An 18,866-nucleotide genomic window follows, 5' to 3' on the forward strand; every position below is an offset into this window, starting at 1 on the left:
CCCCCCATATGCAGAGGAGCAGAGAAGGAAAAGCCTTGCCTCTGGTTGGGCCACTGGATTTAGCAACTCCCTACCAGTCTAGAATCAGTCATGAAAATATTTGTCCTGAAAGGCAGGACATATTTATCAATGTGTAGGCTTTTGGCAGGAAAGAAGTACCCGTTCTTGACAGCCAGAGAGATACCAAACAAGCAGGTGAAGACTCAGGGATCCCATCACTGTGTGGCTGTCATGTAGGGGATGACAGATCCATCTATTCACCATACTTTCCTACATAGAAAAAAAGAAGGGAGGTGGATTAGTAAAGCAATGTGGTGGCCAAGTGATAGAACTAAGTGGGGTCTTCTACCTGGGAATTCTGAAGCTTCTGGGGGAGGAAAAACTTTCCCACTGGACAGGGTTAAACATGTATTAAAAGGTCATCACGATACCCTGCTCAGGAGTGGATTAACAGTATCTAAATTATTCTTATTCAGTGTTTGTGCAGTCTGTTTTTAAATACAGCAGTGCTGAATTTCCCTGGGGATTTGTCCTCTTACCCAACTCTCTCTACTGTTAGAAAGCTTTTCTTACATCTCAGCAGCAGGAGTCAGAATGAGGTTTTATTCATTCCACTACCACAAGGGTGTATGGAGATTTTTAAGCCCACAGAGAAAAATAGAAGTATTTATTTTGACCTATCCTTGTATTTCTACCTTCTGTATGAAGTATGGATGTTAAAGGGAATGCAGCAGGGCATCCCTCAAAAAAACATCTTAGAAAATGCAATTGTTCCTCCTCCAGACATGCCATAGACCAGACCTACCTGAGCAAAACCCACGGCTGAACTGGCCAGGACTGTAGTCATTTATGTTGGGATAAGTAACTCCCATGTCTAAGCCAGGGAAACAAATGGTAGGAGTCTGCTTAACAAGAAAGAGGAAATGTGAAGTTAGGAGATGTGAGCTATAAAACTCTTTTAAATCAAATTTCCTTTAATAATTTTTGGATTTTATTATATAATAAAGAAGAGTTTCAGGAAAAAACCTCAAACAAACAACACAGACTATCACATTGCAGCCAAACCTTTTTTGATATCTTTGAGGAAAACATAAACATCTTCCCTGAAATCATAAATTTACTGTGGAAATATAATATTTGATAGAAAACCCATCAAAACATTTTGAGTTAAAATTGTTGGCGTACTGCGAGTGAATCCTCTCCAGTCAGCACCCCTTGTATCAGCAGCCACCTCCCAGAATAATCACAACTTCTTCTATGTCTCCCCTCTAATGAGCCTCACTGAAGGCCTCTCTCATCTGTACTTAGCAGTCAAGTATTTCGAGTGCTCTCTTTCTTTACACTAGCAACAGTATTCGATATCATTTCCGCGCCACTGATTGTCACAGAAACCAGAAGTTTAGGCTTAGCACGTATACCTCCTGAAAATAGATATCTGGGGACTAACACATACAGCAGTAGCCAGTGAGAGTTGAGCTAAAAATAATGACTTCCTTTCAAAAAGAAATTAATTCTAAGGCCCTAGCTCTCTGCTGTGCCTAAGGCTGTGCCAAGCAAAACTTAACTTAAGCATGTGTTTGGCTTTAAGCAAACACTTCCAATGGATTTGCAGAATGAGACTGGATTTCAGTTTAAACACAAGCTGAAGTGCTTTGCTGAACCAGGGTCCAAATGCCTCAGCCACTAACCTGCTGTTACTGGTTAGTCTTGGCATCTGTGTTGTAATTTTGAAGATACACAGGGGTAAGTGGAAATACTGAGGTCGCTTTGCTCATCTTAGGTTTAACGGCAAACATTAAAGTCACATTTATAGCATAAACCAGTAGGCTTTACTGGCAGCAACCATCTTTCCCAGTTATTTGGTACATTCTAAATGTGTGGCTCATCACATGGCATAAAATATTTCCTCTCCACCAGTATGCAGTGGAAGGGGAATTAGACACAAGAAGAGCATTCAAAAGATAGCAAGTGTTTAATTGAGACAACCAAGGAGAAGCTTTCATGGTGCAGCCATTCAGAATGACACTGGACATGTGACTGATTGGCACAGCGTTACTTATTTTTTTCACTTTGATCATAAAATTACTAGGAAAGGCTTAATGGAGTTATAAATATCTTGTTTCCATGAGAGTCCTGGGAAGATAATTATAGCACTGAAGTCTTTACAAAGATAGAGCATTTATAAAATGATATTATCTGAGGACTCCAATGGATAACGCAGGGAATTCTGCACTCTATTCCCAGCTCTCCTATTGACTCACGGTGCTTTTTGGGTGAATCACTTCATCCCTCAGTGACTCAATTTCCTCATCTAGACATTGGGGTAATAATGATAATTGCCCACTGCTGCAAAGTCCATATGGATTAAAAGCTGTAAGTATTGCTCATACTCATCGGAGCACTCAAGCCTGCTTATTGATGGTAAGGGATGTCTGTAAGACTTTGGGTAAACTATGTGCTGTCCTGAATTGGAACTGTCATATTTGTGTTACTGGTAAATGACATTGTAGAGTTACGGTCAAAATATTCAGAAGAAATATTTTAAATCTCTTAGTTCACACTTTTTAAGATGCTGTACCCCAGACTCTTCAGAAGTCTGTGCAAAGCGTGGAATTTAAAGACTATGGACAAGTTTCTTATTGAGTAAAAATACAATGTCTTTTCATAAAGCAACCACTCCGGAGGAGCATTACCTAGAGGGTTGCTAGCAGCTACCTGTGAGATAGGAACTACATCTATGCTCTAGGTTTCCAAAGGTGTACCAGGCTTTTTCACTCATGTACTGCTTTTACTGCATTAGAAACTTGATACCTCAGCTTTCCCAAGTACTACTTGGTCCCAAGGACTACCAAGCAGAGCACTGGAGCATGAAGCATCAAAAGAGCTTAATATCCAGGTACAGTGCAATTATTGCTGTTAAATCTTTGCAGCTTTGAAAAGGACAAGTGAGGAAGGAGTCACGGCAAATGAGCAAACAACCAGGCCCAAGCTCCAGTGGGATACTGTGCCTGAAGGGGATAACATGGATTTTGGATGTGAAAACGAGAACTTCCATGCTGGACAGGAGATACTACATCTCACACTGATAGCACTGTAACTGCCCTGGCTGTGACTCCAAAAGGCTGCTGATAAAATTTGAGAGACATCAGAGCTGCATCAGAAAGTTGATGAAAATGTTGCTAAGCCTGGAAAGCCTTGGAGTTGATCTGGTTAGCTTAAGGAAGGGAATTCCGGCTCAGAAGTGACTTGAGCACCAGCTGAGCCTACCAAAGTTCAGTATGGATGGGCATTTGGAGCTTACTGTACCTTTCTGCAGTGGACTGAAGAGAAAACAAGTGGATTTCCACCTGAAGTGAGGTTTTTACCTCATTCTGAAAATGCAGATCAGGAAATGGAATTTCCAGACTCCTCTAGCTGTGAAGTCTTGCATTGATAAAGTGTGCTCCAGGCTGAAGACAGAGTTCTGTCATTCTTTCTCATGTCAAAGGTCTCAATCATAGCTAGACTTGACTCTTCCAGATTAAACACAAAAGTTTCAGCGGATTCATAGTGTTGGTCTTTGTTACTACTGACACAGATCCAGAGGCAATTTCAAGGCATTGGCCTTTTATCTGGCCTTTATTCTGAAAACCATTATTGCTCAGAAAAGCATTAAGTGTGTTCTTTTGTTTGCTTGATACCAAAGGAAAATCAAGTGCTTTCCAGTACCGTGATGTGGCTGCCTGAGTGTGATTCCCAGGTTAAAAATTAATAGATGAGCAGTGCAAGATACTTAAAGAGTTCTACTCCTTAAGTAATTCAAGCTCAAGGTACTGCCCAAATCATAGTATTATCATCTACTATATTAAGCTTGTTTATACAACTGGAATAAGACACAGATAAAACAGGATGATTACAGGGGTGTTTTCAGGCATTAAACCTGAGGTTTGAATTTCATTTTTCTGAAAAAGTAAACCAAAGAATGTTTTACCATCTGAAAACCTGGCAACTGGTCTTTGCTTACCATGAACTGAAATCAAGCACCACTTTGTTAAAAGCCAGTCTCATCACAATGATCTGGTTGTTTCTTAAAATAACAAAAAGACCTGCATCAGCAGGAGATGGTTATATTCTGTCCTTTGGATATTCATCAACATATTCAGCTTTGCTAAATTTTTCTTACAGACTCTGGACTTGCAGTGTGCATCAGAGGTTGTTTGGACATGAATGGTTTGCACATGTAGGCACATGGATCTGTAGGAACAAACTGGGTAATGAGTTCTCGACATACCCACAAGCCAGGAAAAATCCAAGTGACAGAACATAGCAAAAGTTGCAATCACTAAAGCATCCTGAGCTACCACACCTGCCAGCACTGATCTGCACATGACAAGATACATTTATCCCTCCGCATGGAGATGTGCCAGTGTTGGCATCTTTGTACAGGGGTCAAAGATGGAGGCTGGGCAAAAGATGGGAGCTGGGGCTGTCTGTCCTTCTGCACTGAGCACCTCACAACCTGGTGCTGTGCCACTGCATGTCCTGACGGGCTGGTTGTCTGAACAGGACATCTCTAGCACGAGCACTTTCTGCAAACAGATTTACATAATGAACTCACAGCACAGCAGGCTTCCTCCAGAGGTGGCACTGGAGCAGCCCAAGAGCAGAATCTAGACCAGAGGTCCCATTTCTTCTCTCCTTTCCTTTTTAACTTCCCTTTACGGTTCCTATCCTCTCTGTGAACTTCACTAATGCCCTTTTCCCCCTTCCCAGCTCAGCTGTAAACCCAGTGCACTCTCTCTGTCAGGATCTTCAGATATCCAGGCTGCCCAGTATCTGGAAAGCTTAAAGTTGGAGTGCAGTGTTGGAAGAGTATGATTGGCAGATCGATGCTTAGTCAGGACATAATGCCTGGATGGACTAGCTATCTCTTTTGGAGCTCTGTCACACTGCTGAGAAAGCGGGAGGAAGGGGTAGAGACTTCCCTCTGGCTGATGTGGAAGAAGGACGCTCTTCAGAGGTTGTTCTGCCACAATGACTCAGTGTCGTGGAAGCTATGACTGACCAAGAATATCTGTGTCACAAAGACCATTTCCATTTTACCATCTCCAGTGTCCACCTTGCGCAAGGGCTGGCAGTTTGTAGGCACCGGCACCATCTAGGGGCCAACTGTCAATCACTGATGTACTAGAAGATCAGTGCCATAACATATAAAAATAACACTATATATAAGCATACTAATATATAGTATATATATTATATATATGTAATAGAATGTGTCTAAACATAATGTGTCTAAACAAAACATGTCATAGTAGAAGTGCTGAAAAAGGCTGTGTGTGTAAGTTTTTACTTCTAGGCATAACTCAGGCACAAAAATACAGTCTCAGTTGTTACTTACCTACTTGAGCTGCTTTTTTTCTATTAACTGAATGTGCATATGATGTCATGTGCTGACCAGTAACTCATCATGCACAATCATAGAATCATAGAATTGTTTGGGTTGGAAGAGATTGTCAAAGGTCGTCTAGTCCAGCCCCATGCAATGAGTAGGGACATCTTCAACTATATCAGGTCCTCTGCTTCCGATGATATTCCAGTCATGCCTTCAACAGTCACCTAAAAGTGTCAAAATAATGGAATGAGGATCTCAGGAAGGAAAGAAAAACACAAAAACCCTTAAGACCATGGATGGATCACACTTTAAGAGGATGAAACATATAAATGATTTTTAAGTTCTCTCTATATAAACAAAACTTCTCAATCTGACATTTTTAAAAGCATTGCTGTGTCAATCTCTATAATTATGGATAAAGATTACTAAAAGGCAAGGATGTAGTACAATGGACTTCTCAATCAAAACTGTCTAGCTCTGCTCCAGAACTAAGGCTCCTAAATTCTGCTTCTCAACAATTAATAAACAATAATTTCCATACTATTAACTTTATAGGAGTAAATTGTTTCTCACAGTTAATTACACTCTGTGGCTTCCTAAATAGCACATCTAAAAATAGTATTTGTAGTACCTTTTTTTTCTTAGTTTTTTTACATTCTGAAGCATATTAAATAACAAATTCAGCAGCTCAGTCTGTATTTAGATGCCTACATAAGCATCTTGATTTTCCAGAGCACCTACAACTCTCAGAGTTGCACAGTGCTTCTGAAAACCAGGCCATTTATTTAGGCGTCTATATTTAGGTCCATGAGTTTGAAGCGTTTGGCTTGAGGTCACGTAGCTATGGCTCGTTGCATTTTTTTTTATTTCCATTTGGGTCACAATGAGCAAGTCACTTCTAATAATTCTCATCACAAATCTAAGAAATAGCAAGAGAGGTGGTAAGAATTACTTGCTAAATACCATCATGATGCTCAGCAATTCCTCAAATACACGTTTCCTGCCTGGAGAATTTCAGTCTAAAAAAATGAAGAAATCAGTGCATCAGAAAGGTGACACAGTATGTTCAGAGGCTGAACTTATGTTCTGGTTAAACTGTGCTCATTTCCTGGATTTTACTTGTCTGGCATCTTTGTCATTCCCTCTATAACCTTATGATCATTTTGACAAGTCAGATGTTTTAGCTTCCTGTATTTTGATTAGGTGGATCCTAGAAACCAAGTGCTTCTACCTGTTAACATGTGGCAACAAACCACAGTTCATTCTTGAGGAATCTGAGCTAACATTAGCAGTCACGCTGTTGAATTGTGACTATATGTCCGAGACTGCTTTTGAATTTGCATAGTAGCTTGCACAGGCCTTGACCTTAGTGAAGCAGTTACAACAGTTTGAGACTCTGCAGAGAGAAGATCTGCAGAATCTCAAAGGACATCAAGAGGAAAGAAAGACATCAAGCGGAAAAAATAATCTTCTAAAGAAACAAGGAAATCAGTTTCCTTAACATCCCACCTCTGCAGTTTGTCATCCCTCTTCTCCCCAACATGAGATGCTCGCAGCTTTGGGAGCAGGTATGTACACAGAGATGCATGCAACACTGCCTTCATTTTGTGTAGGGATAATGATAACTGAGAAAAAACAGGCAGCCCATAAGTGAAAACAGTAATCTTAAATACCTTGTGTATTTCAACAAAATTAAAATCTCCGCATCTTCCAGCATCCTCATTCAAATGGGAGAATATAAATCTGGCCATGACGTTTCAGATTTGAGAGAACTGTACTTGTGCTTAAGGATGTTATCTGTTACAGAACAAAAGGCTTTTGTTTTTTTTTAATTTCTTTCTTGAAATAGAGGTTGTTTTAAAAGTCAATGAAACCCATTTTCCCCCCTCAATCTATCATGCATCTAGGCTAAAAAAAATCTCTGTTAAAAATATTCCTTAATCAGAAATTGGGACGTGGCATTTTTGTTGTCTTCAAAACTGAAGGTTAGCTGTAAGATAATAAAGCTCTATTTTGTGACACTTTATATTAGATATGAAATTTTTGTGATGTCAAGTCAAAAAGACTTTCTTTGCAGGCAATTCTCACTCTCAGTAGTGGATGGAAAATGTGAAGACTCTTTGTTCCTCTTCTCATTGGCTTAAAAGACATGAGCCTCCTGTCTGACCCTGAAGAGGCTCGGGAACAACAGGGTTATACCAGAGAAAGGGTTTAGGGAGCAACAGAGTCAAGTGCAGGGGCTTCGCATTGCAAAGCTGGGTGCTCGGGGGTTCCCAGAGTGGTATCACAGGTTCTCCCCACTTGCCTGACCCCCACATACCAGATTCAGAGAGAACCAGCATCTCTGTGCAGAGCTAAAGCCTGTGCTCCTCTGCATCTCCAAACCCCCAAAGAAGGAAACAGCCCTGCTACAGTATAAACCTGCTCATGGAGTATCATGTGCAAGGGCATTACAGGCAGTGCAATTTTACAGCAAGCAATTCCTATCTGCAGCATTTTTGCATTTGTGCAATTATTATTATTGTACCCAAAACTGTAAAATGCTCTGTAGAGAAATGAAAAAGGAAAAAAAAAGGGGGGGAGGGGTGAGAAGAGGCAGCCTTTGCTTTGCGCATTTTTACTTAAACATCTGCAATACGTTGTATCTAAGCTGCTTTGCAGTTGCTATATGCATACAGGATAGAACTGAAGAGGTGTCGAGGCAATGCTGTCTCACTGTACTGAGTGACTGGGTGATAAAATAGCAGATGAAATTCAGCGGTGATAAGTGCAAAGTAATGTACATGGGAAAAAATAACCCTAGCTCTGCACACATAGACACTGGTTCAAGCTATCACTTTGCTGCAGGAGATCTGGAGGTTGAAGTGGAAAGCTCGCTAAAAATGTCTGTGTGGGGCTAGTAAAAGTGGTCAAAAAGGGGAATGGAACGCTCAGAATTAGTAGCTCCACTCTTAGGTGACAAGGGGACCCCCAAAGTCATCAGACTCATATGCTCAGAGTTCTTCTGAGTCCCTCAGCCACACAGCTCTTGCCTATTCCAGATCCACCAAAATTCAATAGTCATTTTAGTAGAATCAAAAGTTTTAAAGAAAGTAGTGTTTTCTAGTAAAATCAGAAAGGATAGAGAGGATAGTGATAAAGTTTCACACTGGAAATAGAGAAAAATGCATCAGCTTGAAAGAGGAATAGCTGAAGGGAAATCCAGTTGAAGTCTGGAAAATAATGATAGCGAGAAGGTCAAAAAGAGAAATTTCATTTACTGCCTCTACAACAAAAAAACCCCTTAATAAAACAATTGTGAAGACTTGAAAATGTTCTTACACAATGAAGAATTATCAAAGCACACTGAGGAAAGCAAAACCACAAACAGGCTCAAAAAGACTTAAACTCCTAGAGAACAGGACCACTATTAGCTACTAAGCTTAGTAGCTTAGGTACAACCCTGAATTCCAGACTTCCCTACCTCACTAGTTGCTGGAAAATTATCAGGTAAATAGGAGAAGAATACATTGTCTTTTTTTTTACACTGTTTTACTAAGCATCTAGTCTTGGCTGCTGGAGATAAGATACAGAGTAGAGGGATCCAACAGTACTGTTATATTCTAAAAAAGTAACTGAAACAATCGAGGGTATGCTAATGCTGATAAAGTCAACACTAATTTTACTTGCTTTATCTACTCTAATCTCCAGATTCAGACATTTGCAAGAAATCATCATCCATATCTGGCCAAAGAATTTGGGATTATCCCAGTGAGCACAAATACAAAAGCAGCAGCATTCACTTCGTGAGAATCTACAGATTTTGAGATATTACTTACTCCTTTCTGCTGAAAAGAGAAAGCTCTTGTCACCAAAGCTCCTGCAAAGGCTGCAGGACTGAGTCAGTGTTTGTATTTTGATGATGAGAAATCAGCATAACACAGAGGGGCAAAATATTTTGTTTGCAGTACTTCAGTTGTGTTGAAATTCACCGTGGTTACTTCAGCACATTTGAGAGGCCACTTTTGCTTACAGATTCAATCTGGAGATAAGAAGCAGGTGCAGAGTGAAGATAATGAGCAGCTCAGGGTTTGGATGAGATGGGCTAAGCCTGTGCTCTGAGGTATCAGTAACAAAACTCCTACTCAGTTCTGTGGGAGCAGGACTACGGCACTGCTTGCAAATCTTGCAAGTAGCAGCTGTTTTATCACCTCCTGTGGTATTCTTTCCAGAATTTCAGCTTCCTACAGATTTTGGCACTCTACAACCACTTGGGTCGTGGGACGATGCCCACAGCATTTAGGAAGCACAGGGTGCCCACTCGGGCTGCATGGCCTGAATAGCACTGGGGCCTAAGAGAGTAAATGGTGCGACTCCAAAGAGGACAGTCTCTTAGATGCTCTTACTCTCTTATTTTTGCAATGCCACTTTTCCATGTCTAAATAATGTATTATTTTGTGACCTTTCCCAATAGTAATCTTTAATGCTTGCAACAGAGGATATTAAAGCCCCTGCAATTGTTGCCGTTCTCATTATTATCTAATCTGAAGGGAATTTTTACTGCAGGTGGTGGAATTTGTTTTTTTCCCCCTTCATCTTAGCAATAATGTCTGGATGCATATAAAAGCCAAAGTACTGAGTTAGGCATTGCTGATTTTTCGTGTACATGGATTAGCTTGTTTCCATAACTGTAGAGATTCCCATTTTACTACAAGGAAAGCATACAGTAGGGCAATATCATCACAATGAAAATATTCTTCCCAATATGAAAATATGAAAAAGAATAAAACGTGAGACTGGCTACTGTAAACAAGACACAGTTAAGAGGTAGGGGGATAAGAAGACACAAGGAAATTGTAGAACAGAATGTGGGACAGTAAAAGCACAGTGGATGCTCTTCCTACTCAGAATATTAAAATAAGACATTATGCAAAAGGAACACATGTAAATGGAGACAAAGGAAGATATCCTACCAGCTTTAATTCCTAAAACAAAACCCAAAACGATACGCATATCGTTTGATTTAAAAGCTGATTAGTTTGTATTGTGACATCTTTGGTTCTATAGCTTGCTTTATCTTCTGCACAGTGCCTAAAGCAATAACATCATGGTCAGGGATTCACATTTTAGGCACAAGGATAAAACAAGAAATAATAACTACTACTATCAGTTACCTATTATGTATTAAAAAATAAAAGCAGAACCAAAGAAGAAAGCCTGGAAGGTGTCTAAACTAGTTATGCGTCAAGGTATAAGTCAGTCCTGAGTTAATGAGACCAGGAAGAAATTCTTCTGTTGCAAATACAACAACCTACAATGCATTGCTCTTATGTATATGCAGAGATCAGGTGGGATACACTATTGATCTCATTCATTACAACAGTTATTTTGTGCTATTATTGGAAAATGCTGCTATAAATGGCATACCTCTTTTTATATATTTTTAACTAACGGAGAATTATTCCTTGCATGGATCTTTTATAGGGTATTTAATAATTATATGGGAATCTTCTAGTTCTCCATTATATTGTATAGATTTTCAAAGCTATCTTTACAAAAACCTATTTAGATTTCTGTATCACCCTATTGATTAAATCCCTCTCTTTTACTCCGAAGTGAAGACTGCAGAAAATCAGCATTAGCCTCTGATGCTTAGTAGTCTGGAACACACAGCTAGAAGAGAAAATAGTCCTTCCTTTAATAAAGCATGCCTTGAGGGCATCTGAATGCTTTCTCTTCTTTTTAAAATCATAAGCGTGATGAGCCTTTTTCCACTGTAACTGTGATGTTCCTTGCGAGTCCTACAAATGCACATTCTGGCTTCATCTGTAAGGGAGAGGTACACCTTATTTACCTTAACCTGAACAAGACATGAACAACTGGACCCATTCCAGATGGAGCTCACTTCTAGGGCTAGTTTCCTTGTTGGTGGTCAGAGGTGGGAATGGTGCTTGTGAGCTCCATCCCTCAAAGGCAATTAGGCACCTGTAAAATCACCACAGGACATTCGGAGGTTTGTCACCATGTCGAGGTGCGCTGACATTGTGTGAGCATCCATCCCACCTCTTCTTTCTGTAACCCACCATACCTCTCCCCATCCCGTTCTGTCCCATCCCACATGTCCCTCCCTTGCTGCACCCCACATCTCCCTGCCCCATCCCACCTAACTTTGCTCTATCATGGAGTGGTTTGGGTTGGAAGGGACCTTCAAGGACTCATCCAGTTCCAACCCCCTGCCATGGGTCAACCTTCCGCTAGACGAGGTTGCTCCAAGCCCTGTCCAGCCTGGCCTCGAACACTGCCAGGGATGGGGCAGCCACAGCGTCTCTGGGCAACCTGTGCCAGCGCCTCAGCACCCTCACACGGAAGAACTTCTGCCTAATATCTCATCTAAACCTATCCCACCCTTCTCACACCCATTCCACATCTCCCCACTGCACCTCACCTCACCTCTCATCACCTCAGGGCAGGGGGACCGACACCCTGAGGGAAGGAAGCTTTGCCACGCACTGCTAACAGGACACAAGCCGCTGCCGGGTTCCCGCCACTCGCTGTGTGCTGGGGCCGCCGTGAAGCCCCCACCCGGGCTCCCCTGTCCCCTCACGGAGCGGGGAACGCCACCGCCTCCCACAGCCATCGGCAACCGAGACCCGGTGCGAAGCGGTGGGAGGTGAGGGGCGTGGCCAGGGGATGGAGGAGGCGGAGCCAGTCTGCTCCTCGCATTCTTATTGGTGGTTCCCCTCTGCCCGTTTGGGCTGAGGGGTTTATTGATTGGTTTGTGGCGTCCCCTTACTCCTCCCGCCTCGTCCTCCACCTTTGCCTTAGCGGCGCGGGTAGCGAGGGGTGCGCGGCGCGCGCTGAGGAGCCGGCGGCGCGGTCTGGTCCGGTCCTCGGGGCTGAGGGGAGACGGGCGGGGAGGCGCAGGACGAGCGAGCCGCAGCAGGTAAGGGCAGGGCCGCTGCCGCGCGGGGGCTCCGGTTGCTGCCCTGCCCCGCCGACCTGGCGCTGTGCGCCCGCCGTGGTGGAGTTATGTAACCGCCCCGCCGGCTCTCCCTGCGGCGCCCGCCGTCCTGCCCCCTCCCCGGGACCCGCGCTTACCCCGGGGCTCCCTTCACCGGCGGCCTTTCGGGTGCGGGGGGCTGCGGGGCGAGCTCCGGGCTTCCCCGCGGGCGACTGGGATGGGCGGGGGGGAGCCGTGCGCTGAGGAGGGGTGTCCGGCCGGTGCGAGTACGGAGCAGCCTGGCGAGGTGCGGGAGCACCCCCCGTGGGGGACAGGCGCGAAGGGGGTCGCGGCTGTGCGGGAAGCGCTGGGTGCCGGCTCGGGGCAGGTGGGTGCTCGCAGCGGTGCGGACCTGTCCCAGCTGTTTGTACACCTTAAGGCTGGGGTGCATGCAGCGAAGCCCCTATCCCCGAGGAAGAATCTTCTTGGGCTGCTTTAAAGTTGTCCAGCATCCCACACCGGTTATGTTTGATGCTTATACGACAGGTAGCTCTGCGAAGTTGGTGGCTTGTTTTTTTACACACCTCTCCTAGATTCTTTTCTATCCCTTTAAAGTATTTTGTCCCTTTACTGCTTGAGTTTGGAGTTTAATCTAGTTTCCTGAAAGGAAAATGCATGATAGGTTTATACAGCTGAGAGAAATCATAGAAGTGAGAATTGTAGTTTAATCAGGGGTTATGCTTTACGTGAGCTGCTGTGTTAAGCTTTCAAGTTCTGCACTTACAAATCTGTTTGCTCGGTGTTGTTTACCTATTTAGAATGGTTACTCTGTGGAAAAGGAAAGCTCTTCTTCTATGGAAATACATAATTACTGTAAAACTCTGCTGCCTTTATTCTTGCAGTAAAACTAAATTATATGGTTGCACATCATTCCTGAACAGATGGAAGTCTGAATACTGTGAGAGTATAAATCAGAAAAACTACAAACACATAACAGTAAAAAAGTCAGAAGGCTATTTTATGGAGATTACTAAATTTGTTAGCTAGTAAGTGTTACTTTTCTTGTCCTGTTCTCTAAATTTCTGAGAAAAAGTTGCCAGCTGTGTGATGTAGTTTCTCTGCCTTCTTCCAAATATTATAATGTTTACTCGGATTCAGTGGCTTGGTTTGTCATAGTTTGTCTTGAAAATACTTGTCATTGCATTGGTGTCCTTAGTGGGTTTTTTTTTAAGTTATAAATTACATGTGTGTACCAGCAGAAAATCCTTTTCAAGGAAACAATGACATTTTATTCCAAGTCGTCAGTGTTCAGTATCTTCTAGGAGTTAAACACTGTGAACAGCTCCTGTTGCATGTAGTACTGACATACAGGGTTTCTTCCTTTTTCTGTCCTCCCAGCAGGAAAAGGGGAAGTGGGTCTTAGTAGGAATTGGAGTGTAGTTATGAATTTCACATTACAAGCTAGAGGGCTATTAAATGTGTTCCACTGACCTTTGTGTGAGGTGACAGGTCTGGCTGCAGGCCAGCAATGTTGTATTGCTGTGTGTCCCTTATAAAACTGGCTCGCTTTAAATAGAGTAGCATAGAGGCCAAGTGAAGGTAATCCAAAAGCTTGTTCTGGTTTCTTTGGTTTGGGGATTTTTGTTCTTTGAATGCCTTAATGTTACCGTGGTAACTATAGTGGTCAATTCATCATGGCTCAGCTTCTTGACCGTAAGAACAGCACGTAAAATCTTCATGCCTGGCATTGGTTGCTCAAAGTATCATCTTCCTATTGTGGAATGGTGCTGGAGTCTTGGCTTAGTAGGGTTGAGCACCAGTGTCTGCTGGCTTGTTTTCTCCAGGGCTGGAGGTACAGATTACTTGGCAAGCCAAGGCCAGTGGAGTTCCTTTACTAGTCATAGGATACATCCTTGGCATGGGAGGCACAGCAATAGGCAGGTCTTGAACTGCTTGAGCTGGCCAGCCCTGCTTTAGATGAATAAAACTGAATAGTCCCTTTGGATGCTAAAAGCTTCCAAAAATAGTTACAAAGTCTCAGCTAAATTTAATATGACTAGAATGTCAATGGAAAGGATTAGAACGTTTGGGATTTGCACCGGTTAGTGTTTGAAAAAATAATAATAAAATCCTCTTCCTCGTATGTGCCACTTCTGTGAGAGGAATAAGGAAGATTGAGATTATTTTTGTGTCGTGCTAAGCAAATTGGAGTTAAAAATGCGAGTGGGCTCCACTATACCAGTAATTTTTATTGCTCTAAGGGGAATAGTCAGTGTCCAGGTGGGAGATGCAAAGGTGCAGGTTGAGGGAAGGTGTGACTATAGTCTGTATTGCTTTTGAGACTGCAACAGCTCATTAATCCCGTCACATGAGGCCCTGTTCTGCTCTAAGTAAAATGTCTCAATTTAAGTACATGGGAGCTTTCCACAGTGAAGAATTACCACCATGTAAAAATAATACTGATCTCCCTTGTTAATTTTGCAGAATGGAATGAAATTTTGATAGGCTGCTATTATCTGAACTACCCTGATATATTTGTGCCTTCTGCCAAAGTCTTCACTGTGAGTCCACTTGCTTCAGCAGTTGCTGCATCCTTAGGCTAACATGACAGGAATTGGTGACTCTGCTGTCACTAATTCAGTGAATATTTAAAGTGAAGACTGACCTCACCCAGTGGGTTTGATTCCTACCCCCCTTCAAATTATGGTAAAACTTGCTGTTTGGTTTTGTTTTTTCAGTAGGAACCAGTTGTAGAATCCCTACACCTTTTCTGGACCCTTCTAGAAAAACAACTGCAACTTTTCTTGCTTTTTTTCCCCAAAATTTTCTTAATTCCTGTAGATGATGGTTTCCAGGTTTGCACTTGAGACTCAATAATACTTTTAGTTTATAGTGATTATATTTAAAGCTTCTATTTGTAACATTTTGTTTGCTTTATTCTATTTTTAGTCATGTTGTTTGTCATGGCAAGCAGTGTTTAATAAAAAAAAGTAAAGTTTCCTAGCAATTTCAAAAGATTTGTGCCTGTTTCTTGATGTCCCTCAGGGACTCTTCTTAAAACCTCTTAAAACCAGAAAATGGTCACCAAGGAAATGCCTTATTAGTTTCCATAAAAACAGTGGATAAATCTGTACATGCTTGGTGTTAGGTAAGGCATTGGTCAGTTCAGATGCTTTATGTGCCAAAGTTGTCTTAATTAAGCAAAATTTCAGCTGCAGTTCTTTGCTCTGTAGGGGTCTAACTCCATAACAAGATGTACATCTTTGCCTTCTTGGTTTTACACTGAAAAAGCAATACTTCTTGATAACAATTTTCAGTAAGCTATTTGCCAGTGAATATAATTTTCTGCTGGTCTCAATTTTAATTAGAGGTGTAGCATGTCTAAAAATAGTGAGGTGGCAGAGTGAATGCTTAGCTCCCACCTGGAATGTCTACAGAGCTTTTGGTTATAGTATCTATAGGGTTGCACACTGACATGACCTAATTGTTCCCCCGGGAAGGGTGTTTGCTTCATGGCTTGAACTGTCACAAATTTCAAGCACTTGCACCTGTTGATCACAGGTGGAAACACTTGAAATAACTGAGTATTTTTCTGATGTGAAAGTTTAGGGTCAAAACTCTACACCAAATACAGAAATAACATAGAAACACAGATTGCATGTGGGTGAACTATGTTTAAAGTGGATAAATGGATGTGGCAAACAATCAGCATTGGGTTACATGGACTTGGGCTCAGGTTTGTCTATATCTTGATCTTCTAAGGGGAATAATCCTGCTATGGAGTTTACTATTGTGGTCCCAATTAAGATCTTGGTGAATGAATTTCGCATCAGTATTGGTGCTGGATGATGCCTTAGTGTTGCTGTATTATTTGGTTATGGTGTTGCTACTTCTTTTGAAATTTTGGATGACAACTTCTGGTGTCTTAAGTGTTTAAAAATGTCCTGACTTGGGAAGGGAGAAGCAAATACACAACTCAGTTTGAAGTCATTACATTTTAAAAGTAAGATCAACATGGTTTACTCTTATTTGGATGTCTGTTTGGTTTTTTCTATTTTAATAATATAAAAGAGACCACAGGAGGGGGGGGGGGTTATTTTGTCAGAAGCTGTGGAAAGGAGCTTTAATGTAAATGGGAATGTGATTACATGATTGTATTATAGTTATATAAAAGATGACTTGTAATTGGGTTTATTTTATGATAATACAGTTCATGGATTATACATGATTTGGAATTAATAATTTTAAGAGATTTGAAATGTAAATTCTTTTGTTCTAAATTAGTAGAATAATCAGAATATTTTTTGACAGTGGCTAAGTAAATTCCAAGAAGCTACAAAATGCTACCAACAAAAAAATACCTGAGCTTTAAGGTGTTTCACAGACATTTGTTTTATATATATGTGTAGAGTTATTTATAATGCAGAAAAAGGTAAGATTTCCAGTTCTTAACTGGCTGAAGATAATGTGTGATATGTGACTTACTATGAAGTTCATTCAGAGCTATGAAAACTCAGATTATAGTTTCATTAATGCTTTAAGTAGGTTAGTTGCTGAAAAGTACAATTCCAACCTTTGCCGTTGTCTCTCTCTTCCCAAACTTGGCCCAAGTTGGTTGCTACGAATATCCACGCAGCTATAAAGTGGATCAGGTCAGTTGCCTACCTTACACATAGAGTTAAACATGAACCTTTTTTCCTTAGGCCTGGTGTTTCAAGTGAATCAGTTTGGTTGCGTCATGAATCAGAGCAGGAGATGCTTTCTCCACTACAAAAGGTGGTGCGGGGCCCTTCTCTGTGTAGGGAAATGACTGGTGTTGGGGGTGAGAAGTGCCTGAAGTACATGACAGATTATGTTGCATCTTTTGGCCCAAGTTCTGGTTTGTCCATTCAGTCTGAATTTACAGCCCAAGGCTTTGAAGTGTGCTAACAAATGTTGCTGATTCAAGTATCTTTGTCCCCTCTGATTGTCATTGAGCTCAGGCTCACAGGCAGTTTATTTCTCTTAGGGAACATGTATGTCTTTTGTTAGATTTTTATTTTAATTGTGGTGCTGTGCTTAATATTGTGCAGCACGTGGCCCTTTGATAGCAAAGTAAAATTTGTGAAACAATAGTTATTCCATACAAATGTCCTTAGCTGCACAGGTCCCATCTTAAACTGGGCAGAGGATTTAATAATCAAGGTACTGTAAATTGACTTGCTAGTGGAGGTAACACTGGCTAGAATTCTGAGTATATATTGAGTGTGGAAGAGACATGCGCATGTATACACACTTACCTACAAGTCTTAAAAGAAGAGTTGGTCAAAGGCATGTGAGCCAGTGACTTTCTCAAGAAGACTTGGCCAATACCCATGTCCCAGTGAGCAAATCTGTCTCAAGAATTGCCTGAAAAAAGGAGCAAGCTTTACTTGATAAAGAGCTCTAGCAGAGCAAAACTACTGCCACATAATGTAATTAATTTGTTAATTTTTAATCTCATTTGAGTTTCATCTCAGATGGAACTATATATTGTAGGATTTCTTGCTGTAGTGTATGCTTATTCCCTTATTGCCAACTAAGGTAGTTAAAAACCTGAACTTCATGGTTATAACTCAAAATCCTGTTCTGTTTTGTTGCTTGTCATAGTGGTTTTGCTTAATTCTTAACTTAAAAGCCTCCTTTCCTATCTAGGACCTTATAACATGGGGAAAACAATAAAACCCCAACAGTTTAGTGAAGAAATCTGGAGACCTTTCTGACTTCTTCTCTGCACACCCTAATAGCTTTTTATGCAATGGGGAACAGGATAGATGAAACTTGTTACCTGTCATGAGGTTATTTTTAACATTACTGTCATACTTCACAGTGGAAGTTAAGCTTATTTATTAGACTAAGAAGTGTATTTTAAGATATCAGTTAATATAAATAGTTGTGTATGGAAAACAAATCAATGTATTGTATTGCCTCTATTGCTCTGTTTTGACTCTAAGTTCCATTCAACCAGCAGATCCCTCTTTCATTATATCCTAGGACATTCTTGTAGGTCCTAGACTTCATTATTCCTAGTTCAGTTTAATCTCCCCTCTTCTCACTAGAATCCTTATTGAGTGTTAATTCATAATCCAAATTCCTTCAACTTTTGAGTATCAGCTTGCGTCATCTTTATCCTTTTGAGTCTGTTGTGTAAAGCTGGCTTTGAAACATTCCCCTCTGCTGACTGGACTCCTGCAGCCTAATGCTTGTGTGGGGGGAAGGTTCTTAGCCAGTGTGACTCTAAAATAGTCAGTATCTTCACTGACTGCAAGAATGTTGCCTGTTGTGAATGAAATACTTCATAGTCCCTGGCATGTAAACTTCAGTTTGTAACATATTGGGCTTGAAGTTTATTTTCATAAACCTAGAAGCAATGAATCTCAACACATGCTAGACATGATGGTAAGCATGTTTAGAGATTGTGTTTGGAGTGGATGATCTATTAATATTCTCTGCTAGAGTGGTGATGCATTCTGAATTTAAGTATCTTCCCCACTAGTGGCTGCTGTGAATTTGGGGTTTTTTTATGGTACTTGGGTATATTTACATGGAAATGTA

General features: G+C 41.3%; 1 protein-coding gene across 2 annotated transcripts in view; it reads left to right on the forward strand.

Annotated features, from left to right (window-relative positions):
• Window positions 1–12,266: 12,266 nt before the first annotated feature.
• RCAN2 (regulator of calcineurin 2) overlaps window positions 12,267–18,866 on the forward strand; it is an 82,177-nt gene continuing 75,577 nt past the window's right edge. For both annotated transcript variants that reach the window (XR_003991883.1, XM_030489859.1), the window contains exon 1: window positions 12,267–12,296. The gene's annotated coding sequence lies outside the window, so the exon portion shown is untranslated. The remainder of the gene's footprint in view (window positions 12,297–18,866) is intronic.

This window comes from Strigops habroptila, chromosome 6, assembly GCF_004027225.2.
Source record: "Strigops habroptila isolate Jane chromosome 6, bStrHab1.2.pri, whole genome shotgun sequence".
NCBI classification, from domain to species: domain Eukaryota; kingdom Metazoa; phylum Chordata; class Aves; order Psittaciformes; family Psittacidae; genus Strigops; species Strigops habroptila.